Source organism: Ostrea edulis, chromosome 5 (assembly GCF_947568905.1).
Source record: "Ostrea edulis chromosome 5, xbOstEdul1.1, whole genome shotgun sequence".
NCBI lineage: Eukaryota > Metazoa > Mollusca > Bivalvia > Ostreida > Ostreidae > Ostrea > Ostrea edulis.
Window position 1 is genome coordinate 65,684,140 of NC_079168.1, and position 16,804 is coordinate 65,700,943.

At 36.7% G+C, this 16,804-nt stretch overlaps 1 long non-coding RNA gene across 1 annotated transcript; it reads left to right on the plus strand.

Moving 5' to 3' along the window:
* The first annotated feature begins 11,094 nt into the window (after nucleotides 1–11,094).
* LOC130054677 (uncharacterized) lies at nucleotides 11,095–12,468 on the plus strand. Its single transcript, XR_008803002.1, has 2 exons — nucleotides 11,095–11,223; nucleotides 12,199–12,468. It is a non-coding gene; the product is annotated as an uncharacterized LOC130054677 (long non-coding RNA).
* The last annotated feature ends 4,336 nt before the right edge of the window (nucleotides 12,469–16,804 follow it).

Below are 16,804 nucleotides of genomic sequence, written 5' to 3' on the forward strand. Positions count from 1 at the left end.
AACCCTTTTATGACGAAGAATGTTGCTGATGTTGACGGCATCTATTCCTTTGTTTGTAAATTTGAGCTTAATGAACTGGCGGCATGATTTGAAAGGAATATCATCCACGACCCGTGCTGGTTTAAAGAGACTGTGATTGGCAACATCCATAATCATAAAGTTCAGTCTATATTCAAGTGTTGAGAAATCCAAGTATAGACTAGCTGTGGCTTCTTCAAATAACGTATGTAAAACTCTCAATGGAGCAGAGTAAAGTTTTGTACGAATATGATGTGGACCTAATTGTCTGTTGACAAAAAATTCATTGGGTCTAAAACAGGGGGGGGGGGGGGGGGGGAGTCAGGGGGTATGTACATAAGATCTATGTTAGCTATCCACACTTCAGGTGTCTTTGGTGTTCAGCAACTGAAGTTGCTAAAAATTATGAAGGCTTTTCTTCGATAGTAAACTGGGACTTTGCCAGTCCTGTACACACTTTGTAGATTTAAAAAAATGCATGAGGTTAATTATTTGTCCAAGGACTTCTCCATTAGTTCTACCATGCGATCTATGCGGCGCATTTTCTCCTCATGGTGTTTTTCCATGGAGTACATTAGGTCTCTGGTTTGCTTTTGGATATTTTCAATTAACTTTGTTCTGTCGGGCATTTTGCGTTTCTTAGATTTCAACTTTGTGCCTGTAGTTGTGTATTTGGAATCTGTTTCACTTTATCTGAACATGAAATTGTTGATTGTTAGTGATACCAATTCTTTTTTAAAAATCCAAAAACAAGAGAACATGTTGCTAGATAATCAACAAAGAAGTATTCATGAAACAAACAGGTTCCTTACCAGTGCCTAAACAAATGTTCAAGATTTGACTTTTTTATTTAAATGTAAATTGTCTGCATACCACCATCTTCAGCTAAATAGATATTTCAAAGGTCTTCGTCAATGAAGACACAATGGCCATCTTCCAATTGTATTTGAACCCTGAAAATGGATACAAATCCTGGTGAAAAAAACCTTTTATGCTACGATATGTCCAATACTACGATTCCTAATAAACGCGAGGAAATAATATCCGTGTAAAAACGCGAGGGGCTTCCCTCGCGGATTCTAAAATCTCGATATTATTTCTTGACAGTTGTATATTATATGGAATTATTACAAATGTTCGGCGCTCGTAATTTTATGTTCTCGCGATTTGATCCGAAACGGCGGGGTCGCGGAATTAAGTACTCGCGTAAAATAAGGAATTTACTGTCACATGTTTAATGAATATATTTCTTAAAAACGAAGATATTGTTTTACCTATTTATAAACATACACTGTTGACTGCACTTCCGATTGCTCTGTTTATTATACCCAAAATATCCCAGTACAAGACGATACAGTATTGCCGATTGTTTTTAATACAGTATGATATGGATATTCGAGTTTTGTATTGCGATTTCTAACCCTATAAAACTTGTGATTATAGAAAATAAACGGGAAAACAAATCTCTCCATTGCGCAACGCCATCTTTACTGCGTCCGAACCTTGCATCGTGTGAGAGTTGAACTCGATTTAACCCCAGGTTCAAACTCTCGTTATTTACGACGAACTCTTGTGACCCTTGGCGAAACTAGAGTTCGAGGTAACAACGCTCATAGAGTCTTCTACACCTATTGTGTACTGGCAAACTAACGACTCAACTTTATGACAAACGGGATGATTTCAGCTTCTCAATCGTCAACTTCCGAAATTTATGTAGCAATATTCCATTATGACCTGCATATGGTCTTATGTCTCTCAACTTAATCGACAGTTTGTTCTGCGTATGAGCAGTTTTTAAATCGAGGCACGCTACTGAGGTTTCAACAATATCGTTTAATGTCACCATTTCGCAAATTCTTTGGTCGATATAATGACCTAGTTTGCTAATGCAACAAAGCTGTCTGATATGCTTCATAGCAATTGTTAAGCAGTTCTTTATACACTAATTTTGCCTACGGATTACACCGTTTACCTGATCAAGATATAGGGCTCACGGTGGGCGTGACCGGTCTACAGGGGATGCTTACTCCTCCCGACCCCAACTCTGGTACATCCAGGAGCCCGTGTTTGCTCATCACTTCATTTGTATTTCTTAAAGGAGTCACCTTGTTCATGTAAAAGTTCTATACATTACCAAAGGTGTACATAAATATCACACCAAGATTTGGAATTTTGTATAATTGTTAACTAATGGTGAAAAGGCAAAATATTTCACTATGACAAAGGTTATAGGAAATAATTTTTTTGCCACCTATGTCACCCCAGGTGACCTATTGCTATTTGTCTGCGTCGTTCATTGATAATTACACATTTCTAATTTTTGGATAACTACACTCCCCGTTCTTTTCAAATTTGGTGTGAAGCATCTTTGGAATAAGGGGAACATAAATTGTAAATGTCAGGACTCCTGCACCGTCGGGACTTTAGGGGTGGAGCCAAAATTGACTTATAGTGTTTATGTGTAAAACATTTCAATAACATCTTTAAGGCTATTGATATCAAATTGAAACCAAGGTAGTCCTTTACCAAAATTGTAAACATGAGCCGAAAGGTTGGGGTTTTAGTACCAGGGTGGGGCTGAAATTATCATTATCTTTATCATTTGAAAAACCTCTTTAATTTTATTGGTACTGTATAAAAAACTAAATGTATTATTTAGAAAAACAGAAAAGAATGTATCAAAGGTGTGAATTTTGAAATCCTAGAGTTCTTACTCTAGGCCGAGTCCAAATTAGTAAGATGTTGTGAATATAACATATATTATGTAAGGGTTTTCGTCAGCATGGGCATTATTGGGGACATGTGTCGACAGGGGGTGCTTAATTTATCCTAGGCACTTGATCCACCCTCTGGTGTTTCCATAGATCCGTGTTACCCTACTCTCAATTTTGTATGAGATTGGTAATTGTTCGTCATCTTCACGTGTTTTACAGTACATTATACCCGCACTTTCTAAAGAAACCCACACTTTCTTCTTCGTCAAACTCCTCTTTCATTTTAAGCAGTAACCATTAATATTTTGGAATATGATGCATGTAGTTGGTGTCCTGTAAATGTGCAATAAAGTTACAGAATTTTCAGTTATACCCTGCTTATAAAAAAACGATGTTTTGTCTAAAAAAAAAAAATGTTAAATGGTTCCCAGAACCCCTCATGCATATCATGCAACAGCCAAATCATGGATTGGAAGATGTTTGGTGGTGTCCTGTAGAGGTGCAATAAAGTTTCGGAATTTTCATTTTCACCCGTGGGGCCAAATGGTAGTCGAAAATATGGTGGGTTTGTTTTCGAAAAAAAACCTTGTTCCCAGAACTCCTCTTACAATTTACGCAGGGCCAGATCATCTTATGGAGAATGATTGGTGGTGTCCTGTAAATGTGCAATAAGTTTTCGGAATTTTCATTTTCATCCTGGGAGTCAAATAACGGCGTTTTTTTTTCGACCAAAACAAAACTCCTATTACATTTTACGCAGTAACTAAATAACCTTTTGGAAGGTAATTGGTGATGTCCTATAGATGTGTGCAATAAGGTTTCGGTATTTTCATTTTCATCCGGGGGAGGGGGCAATAGGGGGTTAAAAAACGACGTTTTCTATAGAAAAAGCAGGTTCCTCGAAATCCTCTTACATTTTATGCAGTAGCCAAATCATCTTTGGGAGATGATTGGTGGTGTATTTCAGATAAGTTTTCGGTATTTTCGTTTTTACATTGAAGGGCAAATTAGGTTTAACAAAAACAACGAACAAAAACCTGGGAGGCTTGGGTTTTTTCTTAATTTTGCTTTCTGTCATGTCAACAAGAATACATTTGCTTTAAGGGTTGAAATCTCAACCATTTTAAAAGATATTTGAACAGTCAAAAATTATGGGGTTGAGATGACCCAGGGCACTTACTAAGTTTGATCATAAGTAAATTATAAGGTAACTATTTTGCAATTGGTTTCTTTGCTAATTACAGAAGTTTACTTGCGTGCGGATGTCACTGTCTTATGGCAACATCTAGTTTGTGAAATGCTTATGAATGAAATTATTTTTGTTTTATCTTTAACTATCCCTGGCACACAAACAAGAAAAGCAACATTATGTTTATATGTCAATTCTAGGAGCAGTTACCCAACGATTTACGATAATGAATGCCAGTAATTCCAGCGTTGTCTTTCTTTAGATGGAAATTCTCAATTAGTATCACAGTGAAATTTACCCAACGTGTAAAGCTAAATAATATTAGAAATGAAAGAGTGTACGTAAGCCTATTTTGGCAGACAGACTTATTGTTGATTGATAGGGATATAGCTAAGACGGCTGCCATTAATGATACACAAATTTAGTATCTGAGAAGTTGAAAATGTTCGACTGGTAAATCACGACGAATAAAGATACACATCGAGTATACTCAGCCGACCACGCAAATCGGAGCGCTTTGTTGCAAAATGGCATAAAGTAAGATATCCACTGTTTGGTCGTTGTGCACGCAAACATTAATTTTAGATTCACCTCATTAGTCATGAGTATTAATCAATCTTCTTACTGTAAATTCACCGTTTTCCTACAATTCACTTCCTTGTTTTTGATAATCTTAATTCCCTAAGTACCATCAAAATCAAGTGTTTGTTATCGTACGTCCCATTTGAGAAGTTGTCACTCAAAAGCCCGACAATAGTTGTAAGTGAACTTTGACCTCTGCGTGGTTCTCAAGGTTACAGCAATCGTACCGATAAAACCCGATTAATCTCATAAATACTGTACCAAAAATTCATAAAGAATACTAAATTAAGAGTAGGGCAAACACGGACCCCTACCCCTGAAAACCGCCAGTGGTGGAATCAGGTGACTAGGAAGAGTAATCCCCTGGTGACCGGTCACATCCGCCTTGAGCCCTATATTTTGATCAGGTAAACGAAGTAATCCGTAGTAAAATCAGTGCATGTAAAAAAAAAATTTAAAAAACGGCCAAACAATTGAAGTGAAACACATCAGACCATTGATACAATATGAAGCTTGCATCTGTACATTAGATAATTATAACGACCATTTGTCTTTGTTAATAACCACGGTGTGGTCAATGACGTCGGTGAAAGAATCGCCGTCTCTAGTGCAATGGTAGCAGTTGAACTGATCCATCGTAGGACTGAAAAATGAATTAATCAAAGAAGTAAAACAGCTTTACCCAAACCATAACAGCCAAATCTGAACGTTTTCGTGTTATATATTACTTATTTTGTATCCAAATCTTTCTGCATCTATATTGATATATCTTTTAAAGATTATATTTTTACTGTGATATAAAATAGTTTTGACACCTAATGTGAACTAAATCTTGATTAAAACGCGCATAAGAACCGGGTTCGTTTATAACTGTAGAGAAATCAAAAAAAAAATTTGGTTTTGTAAGATATCGTTGATCTCTGTATACTTCGGGAGAGGTTAAACACACTGTACGTTCACGGTTAAACCGATTCTGGTCGCAGTTGTAATCACTGTATGGTCACCCTATATTGGAATAACGTGCAAATGTCGCGAGGAGCGCCTAGACACCAAGGCAAGGTTTATCATTAACGACTGTTATGCTTCATTGGACTTGTCAATCAAATCTGAATAACGAAGATTGAAGTGAATTAAGTGAATTTTTCCTATTAAGTGAGATAACGTGACGAATGTTGTCAAAAACACTTCAGAAACAGGTGAAACTCACTGAAATTGTGCTAATATAGTATACCCGGTCCCGAGGTAATAACCCATGCTCGGATTGAATATGTTCAATGCTTTATATTGAAGGAAAAAGATTGATTACAGATTTAGCAGTTTATATTTACATTTTCCAATGTCCTTGTATGAGTTAACATTACATTTCTCATCAAGCTAGTTTTCTCAATGTAAAAATAGCATTTTCTCAAATTTTTTCCTTTTTTTTAATTTGGTGAGGTTTGAGGGGGGGGGGATTTCTTGCTTATTTTTGCGAGTTTTTTCTTTTTTTGGTTTCATTTTGTTTGTTTTTGCGTGTGTATACAACACTAATAAAAACTTCAATCATGTACCGGTGGGGTTTTTTTAATTTTCACTCAAAGAAAAATACCAAAGATTATTCAATATACTATAAATTTCATGATCTTCTGCTGATTGTCTGATGCACGTATTCTTCAACGATCTCTGATAATCAAACTACAGCGAGGAAAGAAGAATGTGATGATGACGTGTCCAATTTTGGCGAAATCATGTTCAGTTATAAAAGCCTAGACATTCCAGTAATGTCCGATACGGATTTCGACATTTTTTATGCAGCTATATCGCAATATTTATTTTAATATCGATTCCGGCCAATCTATAAAAAAAACAATCCGATGATCCATTATTGCCTCCACCGGAGTCCAGCATACAGTAGCGTTAGATTATAAAACAAAAGCACTGAACAACAAATAGTACAAAGAAAAGATTTGACACAATCGAAAGCAACAAAGCAGGATACCAGATAAGGAATAAGGACCCAGAGCGGTAACGTTACAGTTTGTATTTTAAGCAGCATTAAAAATGCAACAAAAATAGCCCAAATTAATCATAACTGTCAAAACATTAGCACCATTATACTCCTGTGACATATTGCAATGATCAGCATCCGTCGTCGTGCGTTAAAAATTAGAACATATTTAACTTTTTGAAACTACCTTTCCAATTCTTTTCAAATTTGGCATGAAGCATTTCTGGACAAGATGGATATCGATTGTAAATTTCAGCGGAGGGTCAAAAATTGACTAATTTTCAAAAAGCTTCTCTACAACTTCACATCTGTAAGAAAACCTATATGAATAGTCATGTGGAGCAGGACCTTTAAGAAAATTGTAAATTCCATGATCCCCGGGGTAGAGATTTCGACTCCGGGGGGGGGGGGTATACTTGGTAATTTGTCGCATAAAATGCCAATTATTACGGGAGAAAACCCACTGATAACACCATAAAAGTAAAACGAAAGACTCTCCATCGGGATTTGGTAACCATTTCCTGACCTGACGAATTAGACAGCTTGACATTATTTCTCTTTTTATTCCATATCTCTGCCATATGAATCGCTTTTCTGATGTCCATATGTATAGCTCTGGATTTTTGTCGATGTAACGTTCGTCATTCCAGACTCCTCAATGGCAAAGCATTCTCCAAAAATGTTTGCAAAGATTTTTTCGACAATGGCAGTTTTTACTGGACGACTTTCTGTTTTATCGGGCCACTAATACTGTCTGTAGAACGCATGATCGATCAAGACAGTCCGGGTATTCCATTAATTAAGTTTGAGGAAGAATCAGGACATTTGGCATGGAAGATGGGAACGTCTTCTTCTCTTCCTGGATCACACTTAACACATATTAACTACACGGACAATCTAAAGCGGACTCTGGGGTTCTTGAAGAAAAGAAACGAACTTTTGAGTTCCTCAGCCCCAGCAAAAATGACTTGAAAATGCTTCTGCTGCGGTTTATATATGCACCCGGACCAATACAAATAGATATGCAAATAAACCTTAGGGTCGTACTATCGAAGACATATAGTCTGCCCCATGCTCGTGCTGATTTGTTATAATATATGCCAATGAAATACGTTTGGCAAGACTATCAAAATATGATATAGGTTAACATATAAAACACTTTTATACTACCAACATTAATTAGTTCTATTGTATTTCTACAAATTACACAAAAACTAATCAGAGGGTACAACTATAAAAAGAAAAATATCGTACTTAAAAAGTAATTACTCTTTTAAATAATTGCTCTGCGTGTGGTTTCGACTCGAGTAGATTTACCTGAATCTGAATCTTGGTTGTCTCCCAGAATAATTAGTCAGCCGGCTGACTAGTTATCATACAAAGAACTTCGTATGATACGCTTGCGCTCTTTGGAATTGTGGGCATTGAGGTGGCAGGGGACAGTTTCTTTGGTTTTGAAACATGTGGATAAGGGGGTATACACCAAAGTCAGATTATGACAGACTAATGAAAAATCATATTTCCCTTTTATGTCAATACTTTTATTTCATATTAGTGTAGTTAATAAATTATGACCCTAAATTACATGTAATCTATAAATACTGGTGCTGGTGCTGGTGCACAAAACATGCTCTGAGCAGGTTCCCCTTTTTTGCTTTGATTTTCCCTCATTTGGGCTAATCCGCACCACCCCCACACCATCACAGTACCAAACATGGGGATTCAGACACTGTGCACAATCAAGAACCCTATCTGCCCTTCTCAAAAATCTACCTCTCATATGGGGCCATCCACCTTCCCTCACAGCTACAGACCTTTTGCTAGACCCTGCATGTTTTCACCGGAATTTCTTCAGCAACTGACCACGTGTCTTAGTTTCGTATTTGCACCCATCTATATGCTAGGAATCATGGTGACACCTACATGTTGTATATCAACATTTTTACTAAGCACTCAGCTACATTTGACATGCATCCTAAAATTATTGTATACATTTTTACACATGTAATATCACTTCAAATACGGGGTAATTCCATTTTTTGAAAAAGTTGACGGGCCTATAGTGCGAAACTGTCCCCTGCTACCTGAGGTGATCTTGAAGTAGGTCATTCTTGATCACTTCGTAACAGTAAAAAAGAATTCTATGATCTGTGTACATTGATTTGCAAATATAAAATATGTTGTCTACAACAGATGTCTGTATTTTCATTTAACATAAGAAAGTCTTAGAAAACGGACACAGTATTTTCCTCGCTCAATAAAAAACAAAACTCGTTTAAATTAAACTGGTTCCCACTTTGAAGGTAATCTTTAAGTACGTCATTCCTAAGAACTTCGTTACGAATTAAAGAATTCCGTTTTATTGATTTTACGATTAAAATTTATTCTTTACAGGTGCCTGTAAAACTGCTATGTGATACACAATTGTAATGTTTTGATGTTGTCTTTACACTATATTTTCAGTTACTTTGCAGACAAGTAAACCAACTCTAAAGTTATAACAGCTTACAACTTCATCTATATACTAATACACTGATATGACACAAACATGGTTTCCAGCCATGCGTTCTATAGTACTCGACAATCAACTAGCTGGAATGTGCAGGGGACGTTGCTCAGAGCTTACAACGAATTAAGTGTGGTTCATATAAGCTGGTGTGTAAAATAAGATATTTGTGTGTGTGTGTGTGTGTGTGCTACAAGGTTATGGGTTGACTGAATATGAGTTACCGTACCTATACTGGATTCCTAAACTACATAAAAACCCTTACAAACAAAGATACATTGCTGGATCCAGTAAGTGCTCTACCACTTCCTCTTCACGAAAATATTAACAGCTGTGAAGGAGAAACTTCAAACTTACTGTGTGACTACATATGGCAGAAGTGGTGTTAATCAAATGTGGATTCTAAAAAAATTCTAAAGAACTTTTAGTAAACTTGAAATCGCAGAATTTTTCCCAAATCAATAACATTAAAACCTATGACTTTTCAACACTATACACGACCATTCCTCATGATAAATTAAAGACTAGACTTTTTGACATCATAGACAGTTGCTTCTTCAACGAAAACGGAAATATTCATATCTAGTGATCAGTCATTCAAAAACTTACTTTGTTAAACACCACTCTGAATCCACGTACAAGTACTCTGGAGTTGAAATAAAAATATGCTAGAGTTCTTCATTGACAATATCTTCGTGATCTTTGGTGATCAGGTCTTCCAACAGTCTGTTGGAATTCCCATGGGCACGAATTGTGCTCCTTTGTTAGCTGACCTGTTTCTATATTCACATGAAGCAGAATTGATTTAAAAACTTCTACGTGAGAAGAAAAAATCTCTCGCTGTGGCCTTCAATTCGACATTTAGATATATCGATTATGTTTTGCCTATTAACAACAATAACTTTCATTCATATGTCGATTTGACATATCCCTGTGAGCTCGAAATAACGGACACCAGAGTCGTCCATTTCTGCTTCATACTTAGATATTTTATTGAAAGTAGACATTAACGACAACTCAACTGTATGACACACGGGATGATTTCAGCTTCTCCATCGTCAACTTCCCATATTTATGTAGCAATATTCCATTATCACCTGCATATGGTGTTTACATATCTCAACTGATTCGATATGCAAGAGCTTGTTCTGCGTATAGTCAGTTTTTAAATCGAGGTAAGCTACTGACAAACAAGTTGATGGTACAGGGGTTTCAACAGTCTCGATTGAAGTCAGCATTTTGCAAATTCTATGGTCGTTATAACAATCTAGTTCGTCAGTACAACCTATCATTGGGTCAAATGCTGTCTGACGTGTTTCATACCGATTGTTAAGCCGTTCTTGGCACACTGATTTTGACTGCGGATATAATTCCGTTTACCTGATCAGGATATAGGGCTCACGGCGGGTGTGACCGGTCGACAGGGGATGCTTACTCCTCCGAGACACCTGATCCCACCTCTAGTGTGTCCAGGGGTCCGTGTTTGCCCAACTATCTATTTGTATTGCTTATAAGAGTTATGAGATTGATCACTGTTCGTTATCTCAACCTTGCATGTGTGTGTTTAATGCATTTTAATATGAGTGAGGAAAGTAAATATGTGTTTTATGAACGATATATTAAATGTATATATTTGATATGCAGTGCGTATATATTGAGAATATCATTCTTTAGATGTACATTAATCCCTGTATAGCGGAGGTCGGATACTACACATTAGCTAGGTAAGACATTATTCTCTTTAGAGAGCCTCCATGGACTTCTCTTCGCACGCATTTATGTTTTGATTCTATAAAACGTGTAAATGCCGGAGTAGGTAACGGCTTATGCTTTCGACCGACCTTTCGACTCAGATGTGCCTGGATTTACGCAATATACAGTTGTTTTCAAACATTTAACAGTAATGCACAAAACTGTCACAATGAAATCAACACTTACTTGCTTTAATCCATTTTCAACATGTCCCCTGCCCCGGGTTTAGGGGACATGTTGAAAATGGATTAAATCAAGTAGTGTTGATTTCCTTGTTTGAAAACAACTTGTATATTGCGTACATCCAGGCACAAAGTCGAAAGGTCGGTCGAAGTATAAACCGTCATCGACGACTCTGGCATTTCCACGTTTTCCAGAATCAAAACATGAATGCTTGCGAAGAGAAGTCGATGAAGGCTATGCCTCTCGATTTCTCGATGAAGGATATGCCTCTCGATTTCCCTAAAGAGAATAGGTAAGACATGTACACTAAATTGTCTCGTGATCGTCTCTGTATGATCTGTGTGTGGATGTTTAGTATACGGGCTTCGGATTTCTATTGAATAATACCAATGAAATATGTGTGTCACGATATACACTGTGCCAATGATTTTGTTTGATTTATTACTGTTCCTGGTGTCTAGGTTATCGTTCCTTAGATTTGGAGTTGCTGTTCCTGTAACTGAATTGTCGTTCGTATGTTACTGTATTTTTTTTTGCATGCTTCAATGGTCACTAGGCTGTACGGTAGTCTGCAGTATTACTGGTCTGACTAGTTTGAAAAGTTTAGAAAGTTATATATCTATAATGTTAAGTCGGTAGCAGTTAGTACAGGTCTGGACGCCGAGATGTATACGACCCATGCTGAGTGTTCTTCGGCGTGTTTGGTATGCATTCTTCCCTTGTTGTGTGGTTCTGGGATGCTTATGAGCAGTGATTAAAGGGGCATGGACACGATTTGAGCTGAAAATTTTCAAATCTTATTTTACCATTTTTAATGTTTAAAATGCTTAACTAAGATATATCAAAAATTTGAATGTCAGTTGTCGAGGTACATGGGAGATGAAGAGCTCACAATTCTTTGTTATGTAAACAAGGCTCGTGCCGTACTTTTGTTTACATATAAGCTAGATATACCAATTAAAGTTCGTTTAAAGCAGATTTTTCAATTTACGAGTGTCACATTTAAAGTCCAAACTGCTTTCCGTTCGTCGATTACCAAATCTGTGTTCAGGTAAATAGATAAATTTTATCCCCAACTTTCACCCATACGTTTAAATCAGGTTTGAAATTGCCGACTAAGCAAGGTCTATTTTTAAATTCTAGTATTCGAACTGGTTTGCGGTGTTTGCTTTGGTCAGTTTTGGGCGTAGCAGGCACGAGTAACGGACGTCAAAAGTAAATCGAAATTCTTAACATTGTAAGGTATTCAGTTGTCATATTGCTTCAGACAGGTTCCACTATAGCACTTCTGAGATCCTTTAAATTAGCCTCAAATTAAAAGAAATCAAGGAGAAGTAGGAAGTAAGCGTGGGGCCAGAGGAAACGTATTAGAATTCCAAACGGAGCCACCATTCCAACTGGACCCAGTGTAGTTATTGAAACAACCGCAGTGCCATTACAGTGACAATCACAAGACTGAGTTTTTAATTATATTTCATTTATTTTTGTAATAATTAGTAACAAAATTGATGTAAAAATAATAAAGATGTAAAGTGTACCATTATCTGTTATATTTCCTGACAACAAAACGTGACAACGAGTTCATTCTGAACATAATTTGATAGTTTCTAGTGTTTAGCACATCTCATTTTGTTTTAAACATGTTATTTTCTATTAAGCAATCTATATGTAAACAAAAACATGGCACCAGCCTTGTTTACAAAGCAAAGAATTGTGAGAGCTGTATCTCACTTGTAACTAAAAAATTGATATTAAAATTTTGGTTGACCATTAGAAATACGTCAGTTGAGCACTGTAATCAATAAAAATGGGGAAAAAATTTCAGCTCAACCATGTCCATACCCCTTTAAGCTGTAGACCTGGAGTACCGGGTGCAGAAATCCGAAATTTACAATTGATGTCCCCCTTGTCCAAACGATGCTTCATACCAAATTTGAGAAGAATTGGAATGGTAGTTATCAAACAGAAGCTAAAAATGTTCTATCAATTGTTAACGCACGACAATGTGTGGATCCGGGTTAGAATAGGTCCTCAGTACCCCTTACTTGTCGTAAGAGGCGACTAAATTGGGCGGTTCTTCGGATGAGACCGCAAAAATCGTGGTCCGTGTCACAGCAGGTGTGGCACGATAAAGATCCCTCCCTGCTCAAAGGCCACAGGCGCCGAGCATAGGACTAAATTTTGCAGCCCTTCACCGGCAATGGCGACGTCTTCATATGAGTGAAACATTCTCGAGAGGGACGTTAAACAATATTCAATCAATCTATCAAACGGATCCATTCATTACCAAATACTGTAAGCGTGGAGTTTGACCAGATATTTTAGTCTTGAGTCGAATGTTATATATTTAGGAAAAATACTCAAGAAGCACAGATGTTCCTAATGACACTATGTAGCAGTCCACCTAAACATCGTGCAATTTTGAAAATAAATGAATTATTCTAAAACCCACAAATGAATACTTTTGATAATTGGTGTTCATTAAGGAAAACAGTTAGTTCTACTGCGCTTTGAAGATGAATGTTTCCTATTTTAATCGGGGAAAACAACAGAATCCTTTGCCTTTTATATGACCAGTGCAGTTTTGTAGACTGTAGAAGAAAAGACCATTAGAAATTGCAGCGCTCGTGCGGGTTTGCACATTTAGTCTTTTTTTTTTTTTAAATATTATTGTCAATATAATATGTAGTTAAATAATTTTTTTATTTTTTTTTTTTTTATTTTTTTTTTTACAAATTAACACTTCGTGTCTAATTTGGCCCCGCCCTGGAGTCAGAATCTCTACCCCAAGGATCATGATATTTACAATTTTGAGAGAGAGATCCCTGCTCTACAAGACCTTGTATTTATTTTTTCTCACAGATGGAAGAATATTTTTGAAAATTGATAAATTTTTGGCAGTTTGCCCTACCACTAGGGCGCCAGGGTGCACGAGTCCTGAAATTTACAAAATTACAAAAGTAGTTATCAAGAAGTTAAACTGTTCCAAGTGTTAACACACGGATTTACCAGTGATCATCATAACCTTTGACCTCACCCTGGTACCAAAACCCCTACCCTTGGGATCATAAAATTTACAATTTGGTAAAGGACTACCTGCTCCTTTAAATACCCATCTAGTTTGAATTTAGTATCAATAGCATTAAAGAAGACATTTGAAATGTTTTACACGTAAACACTGTATGCCAAGTTTGGCTTCAATCTAATTAAAATCGGACTACTTAGATGCGCGCCGCATACTTGGCGTAAGAGTTGCAGCGATTGTGAGCGTACCCCCGGTATCTTAGGATCTGAGTTTGGCTTGATCCTGGAATCAGAACCTCTACCCCAGGGAACAATTTTTGTAGAGGCCTTCCTGCTTTATACATTTATAATTTAGTTTTTCATACAGATGTGCGGTTGTAGAGAAATTAGATGAATAGTTATCAAAAGAAAGTTAGAAATGTTCGGACGCAGACGCAAACTTGGCAACAGGTCACCTGAGTGACTCGGGAAATTCACCATTACGATAATTGCATTCCTCAGTTCATATATAAACATCTACATGTACTTCAGAATCCACGCTGGAACAAACGTGGACGAAATTTTATCTAAACTTGGTGTCAGTATCAGGAGCTTGTTACTTCCAGCATAATGATATTAAAAGATTTATCTCCTTTGAGCACTGGATTTTATTTGTATTTGAGAGAATTTGGCAACATGAAGCGGACAGACATTAAGATGTTTGATAATCACGTGGAGATCAATATCAGGAATTCAATCTGTAATTGCAAGACTTTTGCTCTGATGCCTTGTTTGGTGTTTAAACATCAATCTGTTTGGCTTGACAATGATTTCGATTAACATTTATTCAGGTTTTTGATTTATTAGAAAGGAAAGAATATTCATGCAGACTTTCGAGGTACGACAAATCTTTATCTTACAATACTGTAAGAGAATTTGTTCTTAAAAAGTAATTCCACCCTCCTGTGATGTCATCAGATTTTGCAAAATCAATGATTTATTTAGATTTATGCATGGTAGGAATATAAATTTTGTTGGAGTCTTTTACTATAGTTATTGTAAAAAATCTTGTTAAGAATAAAATATTTCAAAAGTCTAAGTTATAAATGAATATATTGAATCCAAGGGCAGTAACTCTGTTTCTATTGATTTCTGTATCAAGTCTATCATTTGATGATTTCCTTTATTTTTTACAGACATTTTGTATATTTTTGTGACGATACAGTTTCATGAAATTGTTATGAATGCTACTATATCATCATAACCAGTTTGTATGAAATTTTAATAACGCTGTTAAAGGAAAATTGCAATTTTATGATGGTGATATATGATTCTCTTTTTGTACGTCTCGCATCTTAAAAAGTGTGATGACCTATGTATTTTATTTGATAATTTGATAGTTTTAACTCTAATGAATGGAAATAAATACTCATCTTAAACTTGTATCAGATAAAACTGCGAGTATGGAGTTACCATCAGATGGCAATGATGGCAGCTCTAAGTTTGGCGCGCATTGTCCTGTGCACGTGACCATTGCCGTATAGAGTATGTCACGAACAACTTACAGGCGTATAGACATATAATCTATGTACTGTGAGAAAACCCCGTACATTGTTAAGACCTTTAATATGTGTTTTATCTCAGTAATGAAATCTTTGAGCAAGGTGACTCGGGCAAACATTGCGGCCAGTGGGACATGCTATTGTTTTTAAATTCATTTTAATTATGTACGAACATATTAACTTTTACTACAGATTAACCTCTCCCCTACTTTACCGAAAGCCAGGAGATGTATGTAGGTTTGACCTAAACACCTTGGTTTCTGAGTACCTCAAAGAGCACGGTCACTTTCTCCTTTACTTCACGATATGATATTGGGGGAGGGGGGGGGGGGGGGGCAAGGTTGTTTGAGAATGCATTCATTTTCAACAAGACGTGGACTCCATATTTCCAGATTATTTCATTCAATAGTTACTGTTTTAAAAAGCCAACACCAGTGAAAGACTTTTTGTGACCACCAAGAGAAATTTTTAATTTGATACATGTATTCAGCTCCCCATTATTATCGACATAATGGTGTACCCCGCCAAAGTATGCTCCAGTACGCTGTGTAAACAAATCGTCTTCTAGGTGTTTAACCTTCATGAAATGTGAAAATAAATGGATATGCATTTTGACGGTGTGTACACTTTCGACAATAATACAACTATCCAATCAAGCTAGTAGTCATGGCAGAAAATTAACACTGTTCCAAAGCGTCCACCGTTCACAAACTCCCACAAGATTTCCACTTCTATAAATCCATGATCCGCCGTCTGATCATATATCAAAAATAGAATTGATCAGAATAATCAAGAAAGTCCATTGGAAAGGGAATCCGATAGGGGAAAATATAGAGAGTGTAGATTATTTCGTTTGACCTATCCGCATCCTTTCTCCTTCGTTCTTTGCAGCTTGCATAATTCGGAAACCTTGCTATGAAATCCGAAGTTGTCACTTCACTGGTTAAACATGAACTTAAACGCCTGTGAAAGTGAACATCCCTCTGAAGTCAAATTGTATATACAGACATCGCAGGGAAAAAGATCATATCCACATGCCATCGCTTGATGACGTTATATTGACTTCATATCAATACAAAACGATTTAAAGGTACATCTTTGAAATCAATAATCTGAAAGCAATGTAGATAGCTGGCGCTTGCGTCATTGGTTACGCTACAAGGGGCCTAGTTGAAACTAAATAACCACAAAGGCCTCACCTTAGACCTTTTGACATCAGGACAGATTTGTTGAGCATAAACACAGTTATAAGATAACCCGCCTGTATGCTGCCACACAACTAACCCTCAAAGTTCGAAAACATCTTTT